We start from the raw sequence: 7,216 nt of genomic DNA on the forward strand, positions 1-7,216 counted from the left end.
AATAAAAAATTTAAAAAGAATCCAGTCTCCAAAGTTTGGAATCATATACCTTGAAAACTGACAAATTAGAAAAGATTTTGGCCACTACTCATAGTTAGTTTCTGAGTTATTTAGCCCACTTTCATCAAATTACACTTAAAGATCTTGTAAGATAAAAATATCTAATTTCACTTGTTTTAGATTTTCTATAATGAACAGAGACATAAAGAACTAATGAGGTATACAAAAAGATAAAGGTAATAAAACATCATAGCATTGACTATAAAAAATGAGTAGCTACTATCTACTTCTAACATAGGTGTTAATGTATCTTATGAACATTTTCATTTTTTTTGCTGTGCCCCAGGTTTCTTTATTTAAAATCAAAGTGATAAGGGGATTAAAATCAAGAGCATAATTGAAACTTCAGCTTCCCTCCCACTGGTTCCCCCAAATTCCCTGCCCCCACCCTCTGTGCTTCTAATTGCTTCTTCAGTGAATGTAGAACTTAACCTCAAAGCCCTGCTAGACTCCAGCTCCTTCCTAACTGCTCCCCATCCTCTACCTGCTGTCCCTGGTAGGGACAGTGCCGCCTCAGCCTCAGTTTGAGTGCATGGGAGAGCCCAGGGTGGCGACAGGCACTGGGGAAAGACTTTTCCCTCTGGAAAAGGGACAGAAGAGTACAGCATGGTGAAGGGGGGACTTCCACAGCCTGGGGTGCCAAAGTGGTGCCTTGGGACGAGAGGAAAGGACACAGGGGCCCCTGGGAAAGGGGACTCTCTGCCTCGTACTCCTCTCACTGGAAATAGTCACTGCCCAATCGTTTGCCCTTCTGGGGCCAGTTACAGAACCACACTCAGACCACGTCTTTCTCCAGACCCAGCTGCTCCGCAATGCGGCTGATTTGCTGCAGCGTGGGCTTTGGGCACTGCAGGAACATGTTCTCCGGGTTGCCTCTCACTTGGCTTTCAATGCTCATCCGCTTTTTCTTGTGGGCCTGCATCTCTCCTGCGGTTCTCACTGGTGACCATGAAAGCCTCTTCCACCGACCCGGCAGCAGGGGCTGCAGCTTGCTCATGTTCTTGAAGCTGAGCTGCGGTGCTTCGAAGCGGCGATGGTTGTCTGGCTGAACACCTTCCCAAAGGTAACTCCCAGGGTGAGCCCCACATCGGCTTGAGTGTACCCAAGGGTGGTCTGCTTTTGCTTCAGTAGCTTGGCAAACTGCCCTAGTTCCTTCTGCAGGGTGTTGATGTCCTGGGACTCCTCAAGGTTTGGCACCAGCGTCTCCTTCTCCACCTTCAGTGCACCAGGGTTGGCGGCTCAGGGCTTGGGAGAAGCCTCCTCTGAGCCGTTCTCCACCCCGGTCCCCACCTCATTCTCGTGCTTGGTGCTCTCCAGGCCATCTTGGGGTGCCAGGCCCATGCCAATCTGAGGTCCACAGCATGCCTCCACCCCTTCACAGAACTTATATAGCTGGGGGCACTGAGGGTCACCCCACACCTCGGGGCCCTGCCCGATCCCGGGTCCCACTCCTGACCACCATAGGAGGGCCTTGGAAGCCGAGCCAGGTCCTTTGGCCCAGCCAGCCTGGCTCCGGTCTTCCTGGGGCCGTCACCACCTGAGTGTTTTCACTTTCTAGTGTTTCCATGATTAATACTACTATAGTTTCCTATGCATGGTTGGATGGTAGCCACCTCAACTGGCACATTCTTACTACATTCTTCACTTGGTTGAGAAATGAAAATTAGGAACTTAATTTTTCACTAAATACAAGCTTTGTTTTGTTTGGTTTGGTTTTTGAGTTCACTGATTTTAATGCAAAATAAAACAGAACAACCAACAATATGGTACACAAATAATTACTGCTGTGTACTATGTCATACATGACAAATACGACTGCAAAAATACCAACAGTTTCCAGGTTTATTAAGGATTATTTTTAAAGGATTACTTTTAATAAAATGAAATTTATTGGAAATTCACTTAAAAAAGGTCTATGTCTTCCCTTGACATTTGCATCAATTAAAAAAACAAAAAAAAATTTTTTTGGAAGGGTCTACACGGTGTTTAGGGTCTCACTTCTAGATCAGACTCGTAGTGATCTGCCTGTTTACAGCCACCCAAGAGCTGGGCTTACAGGTACGCGCCCCCACGCCTAATCTCAATCACTGTCTCAGCATGCCCCAGGGGCGGGCCGGCACTGCAGACTCAGGGATCGAACCCCTAGTCCCTGTGCCTGCTTGCATGTGCTTTAATCCACTGAGCTATTTGGCCAGCCCCCCAAAAACTATTTTTAAGAAATAACTGAGTCTCAGGACGGTGGAGCCTGGGTAGCGTCACCGTTACTCTGGGGAGAGGACTGTTGGTATTGGCGAAGCCCAAGTTAGGATTGGAGGCACTTTGCCGTCTTCAATCAAGTTGAGGGTATAAAAGTGCAGAGCAATAAGACCTTTAACTTGGAGGAGGAGAACCAGACTCCAAGGAAGCGTTGTCAGCATCACCAGCCGCAGCAGTAGCCACAGCCGCAGCAGCCCCCGCCGCCGCCGCCGCCGCCGCCCCCGCTGCAAATGGGCAACAGGCCAGTAGCCAAAATGAAGGTTTGACTATTGACCTGAAGAATTTTAGGAAACCAGGAGAGGAAACATTTACCCAAAGTAGTCGTCCTTTGTGGGCAATCTTCCACCTGATATCACTAAGGAGGCAATGAGGAAACTATGAGAAATATGGAAAAGCAGGAGAAGTTTTCATTTATAAGGATAAGGGCTTTGGCTTTATCTGCTTGGAAACATGAACCCTTGCAGAGACTGCCAAAGTGGAGCTGGATAGTATGACTCTCTGTGGAAAGCAACTGCGAGTGCGCTTTGCCTGTTAAAGTGTATCCCTTACGCCTGGAACCTTCCTCATTACGTGTCCAACGAATTGCTGGAAGAAGCCTTTTCTGTGTTCGGCCGGGTGGAAAGGGCTGTAGTCATTGTGGATGATCGAGGAAGCCCCTCAGGAAAAGGCATTGTTGAGTTCTCAGGGAAGCTAGCTGCACGGAAAGCTCTGGACAGATGCTGTGAAGGGCCTTTCCTACTAACCACATTTCCTCGGGCTGTGACTGTGGAGCCTATGGAGCAGTTAGATGATGAAGAAGGACTTCCAGAAAAGCTTATTATAAAGAACCAACAAGTTCACAAGGACTGAGAGCAGCCACCTCGATGTGCATAGCCTGGTTCCTTTGAATATGAATATGCCACGCGCTGGAAGGCACTTATTCACATGGAGAAGCAGCAGGACCAAGTGGACCGCAACACCAACGAAGCCCGCGACAAGCTGGAGATGGAGATGGAGGCTGCTCGCCACGAGCACCAGATTGTGCTGATGAGGCAGGATTCGATGAGATGCCCAGAAGAGCTTCGGAGAATGCAAGAGCTGCAAAACCAAGAGGTCTAAAAACGAAAGCAACTGGAGCTCAGGCAGGAAGAGGAGTGTAGGCGCCATGAAGAAGTGCAGCGCCAACAAGAAGAGATGAGGCGACAGCAGGAAGGATTCAAGGGAACCTTCCCTGATGCGGGAGAGCAAGAGATATGGATGGGCGAGAGGGCTATGGGAGGTGCTTTAGGCATAAACAACAGAGGCGCCATGCCCCCTGCTCCGGTGCCAGCTAGTGCCCCAGCTCCTCCAGGACCTGCCACTATGATGCCCGGTGGAACCTTGGGATTGAGGCCAACAAGTGAACGCTTTGGCCAGGCTGCTGCAATGGAAGAAATTGGGGCCATTGGTGGAACGCCTCTTGCTTTCAACGTGCAGCTCCTGGAGCGGAAGTTGTTCCAAACAAATGTCACCCATACTAATAAAGTTGCAGTGTCTAGTTTCCTGAAACGCTTAAAAGAAGGAACCCTTTTGGACTAGCCAGAATTCTACCTCTAAAGTGTTATAGATTTCTCCCAATAGTTAGGTCTTCCCTGCCTGTACTACTCTAAGAGAGTATGCTGGGGGCAGAGGACAAGGGAGGAGTGATGTTTAACAAATTCTGTGTGGTTTGTTTCATGGGTTCTGTGTGATGCATTCCTGAAATTTCAAACATAATGAGTTGTTGAAGGCTAGGGAGAACCATAACAGGATGATACCTTAGAGTCCCATTGATCTTGAACATCCTGTTTTTTTTTTTTTATCATGTTTTATTTGCTTTCTACACCACTCACACACAGAGATAATGCCACATACACCACAAAAACCAAACATCTCCCAGTGATCTTAGCCCCGTTGCTCCATTTGCTCCCCAGTGAGATTTCAGGAAAATGTCCACAGAGGCCAGACAGCATATGTACGGTTCTGTTATATCCCATATATTACCCTTCCATGTACTAAAGACATTTTCTCTTAGAGATTTTCGTTTTAGTATATCCTTAAAAATATCTTGTGTTAACTTGCCTCCATCTTTTCCTTAGGTAAGGACATCCCAGAAATGACATTTTTGTGTTTATGGACTTTGCTGTTCACAGCTTTTCTTGATAGGCCTTAGTACAATCTTGGGAATAGGTCTGCTGTATGCTGAAGGTCTGACAGTAGTTCTTAGCCTTGCCTATCTTAGGTAGTTATGCTGTGCATTTTTTAATCAGTGTACCATGTTTGGTTTATCCCTGATACCTTAAATTTGGAGTTTTTCTGAGAAATAGAGCAGTAATACCGCATCAACTTATTAAAGTAAATTTTAAGCCAAAAAAGAAGAAATAAATGAGTTTACCCCAAATTTTCCTTTTACCAATTATTGTAGAGCAGGGGGAGAAGTATAATAGTGGAGTGGAAGGGGCAATGGGAAGGATGCATTTGGTAGGAATAACTAGGACTGCTGTCACTGGTCCTGAGTTCATGAAGCTGTTGCCAAGCTGTTGGAGAATACGTGACAGTCACTTCCTTGGCTGACTCCACAAAGGCCTGGCCCTCAGAATACTTTCACATCGTCCATTCTTGGAAAAGAGCCTCTGAGTTTTCCCCATCCTGAACCTGAAAAGAGAACCTGAGCAAACAAATATTAGGTAGAGGATACCTAATATTTATAAGAATGTTTGAAAATTATATGTGACTTTAAAAAAGAGAAACAAAACTGAAACTTTTTTATTTATTTTTGGTAAATACAGACTTAAGTGTGATTATTCAAACTTCTAAAAAGAAGGCAGTAGGAACTGGATAGGTCTCTTCTGCACCCTTACCAAAGATGTACCTTAAAGAAAGAAGGATACTTTAAAATCAAGTTAAAAGACCTTTTTTCCCATCCTGCAGGAAAGATCTCTCCAACCTTTGCAGAGAAACAGTTATTTGCTAATGGACAAGTGGCTGTAAATAGATAATTCTACATGTACATAAAAATTTGATGCAGATGATGTGTTTTCTAGACAGCCATCACTAATTGAATAACCCATAATTATCAGTTAAAGAGTTCCTAAGACAAACATTCTAGAGGAGAGTGTCAACAACATGGAATGAATATCACACTTGATTTTTTAAATTAATAATTAGAAAGTTAATATGTACTGAGAAATAATTAGTGTTGTAGTGATGTCTTGGTCTTAATTTTCAATGTCTGCTAAAGAATTCTGGGGAAACCCTTGGGCATATTATTCCCTCCCTCATAATCTATGTTTCTCAGGCATGTTTCTCTGTTAATTTATGATAGAATATGTATTTATCAGAGCTTTGAATGTCATGATTAGTTTTTAATATCATTGACAAAGTTGAGGGAGCTTCTGCAATTTATCAACATAATATTATTTAGTCCACTTCCCCAGATAATTGTGCATATTCATGGATTTTTGTGCCTGGAGGATTTCTTCAAAAAGTGACTGAGCACATTTCTTGAGAAATGTCAAATTTCAGAGGAATAGTTTCCTTTTTAACTGGAGTTCACTGGATATGTGCTTTGCCCCTTTCTGTTCTGTGACCTCTTAGACCTTTGAACTCTTGAATTGTTTGATCTTGAATTGTTTTATCCTGGATTTTTAGGAAGAGGAGAAAAATTTTTAAACCAAGTTGACCTTTAACACAATTTGCTTCGTGCACAATGCTAGAGCCATGGATTTTATAATTCACATGTATAGTGTTTTCAAAAAATTCTGAACTATAGCAACTGCACGGGTTTCCGTGTAAACACCTCTTGATTACTCCATGTACCTGTCACTCTTTGTGCCAACATTTTGTTTCTAAGTCATTGCACTTTTTTTCCTTCCTGCTTGATCATATAGTTTCCTCTGTTTTGAGTGCTTGCCAATCTGATTTCCAACTTATCCTGCTACCTTTCTTTGTTTTTTTCATTTTATTGAGAAACAAATAACAATGAGACTGTTCCCAAATTGATTAATAAGACAGTTTCAATAATTAATACATTGTACATTGTTATCTTCTTAGTGGTTATCCGTAGTACAAGATGCAGACAGGATATTCTGTCCAAACACTATTAGTGCAAACCTTTCTTCTCATTAAATTAAGTGAAAGTAGCTATATATCTATCCTATCCTGTATATACAGATACAAAATGGTCTTTCCTTTGTATCCCCTTTTTTGTTTAGTTCTGTCAGAGATGGACTAAACACTCCACTGGCATATAAATACTATAGGTGCGTGAATTCAGCAGAACAATCCACTACATTCCAGCAGCTCACAATAGTAGTGGGTTATCCGAAGAAGTTCTTGACTTGAGCCTTTCACAGTTCAGCATATTAATATGGCTTGCTTTATATACCTCATTGTTATACTTTTCTGCTGGATGGCTAAGACCAAGATAAAGCAAGACATGGATAACAAGAAATGTAACTTTTGTATCTGATAAGGTCAGTCAAGTACCCTCAGGATTTATCCTGTAACCCCGCACCGCAGTTTGCAGATCTTTTGTCAGTGTCAGCCACGTGGATGAATCACAGCCATTGCTTGATCAATTTGTTCTCTGTGAAAGCTGGAGAGAATGTTTCTTTCCATGTGACTCTCCTTAGGCACGCTCTATGTCATTGATCACGTTGCTCTGTGGTTCCATAATCTCCTTGATTAGAAAATTAGGACACTGAGTTAAATGATGTTATAGTATAGGTTCTCCTATGTCCTGAGTCTTCACTGAACTTGAAAGGCTAGGGGCAAAATGTGGGCTGTCCTTGAAGCCCTTCTATTTCTCTAATTGTTGGTCTGCAAACTTAGGTTGTTAACCCTCCAGGAGAGAAGTTTGTTATTACCCCAAAACATATGCATCTGGGTTTAACCTCACTGT

General features: G+C 43.3%; 2 pseudogenes; one reads left to right on the plus strand and one right to left on the minus strand.

Moving 5' to 3' along the window:
* Window positions 1-579: 579 nt before the first annotated feature.
* LOC101585971 lies at window positions 580-1,627 on the minus strand (annotated as a pseudogene).
* Window positions 1,626-3,815, plus strand: LOC101586365 (annotated as a pseudogene).
* Window positions 3,816-7,216: the final 3,401 nt, after the last annotated feature.

Source organism: Octodon degus, unplaced genomic scaffold (assembly GCF_000260255.1).
Source record: "Octodon degus isolate 3935 unplaced genomic scaffold, OctDeg1.0 scaffold00281, whole genome shotgun sequence".
NCBI lineage: Eukaryota > Metazoa > Chordata > Mammalia > Rodentia > Octodontidae > Octodon > Octodon degus.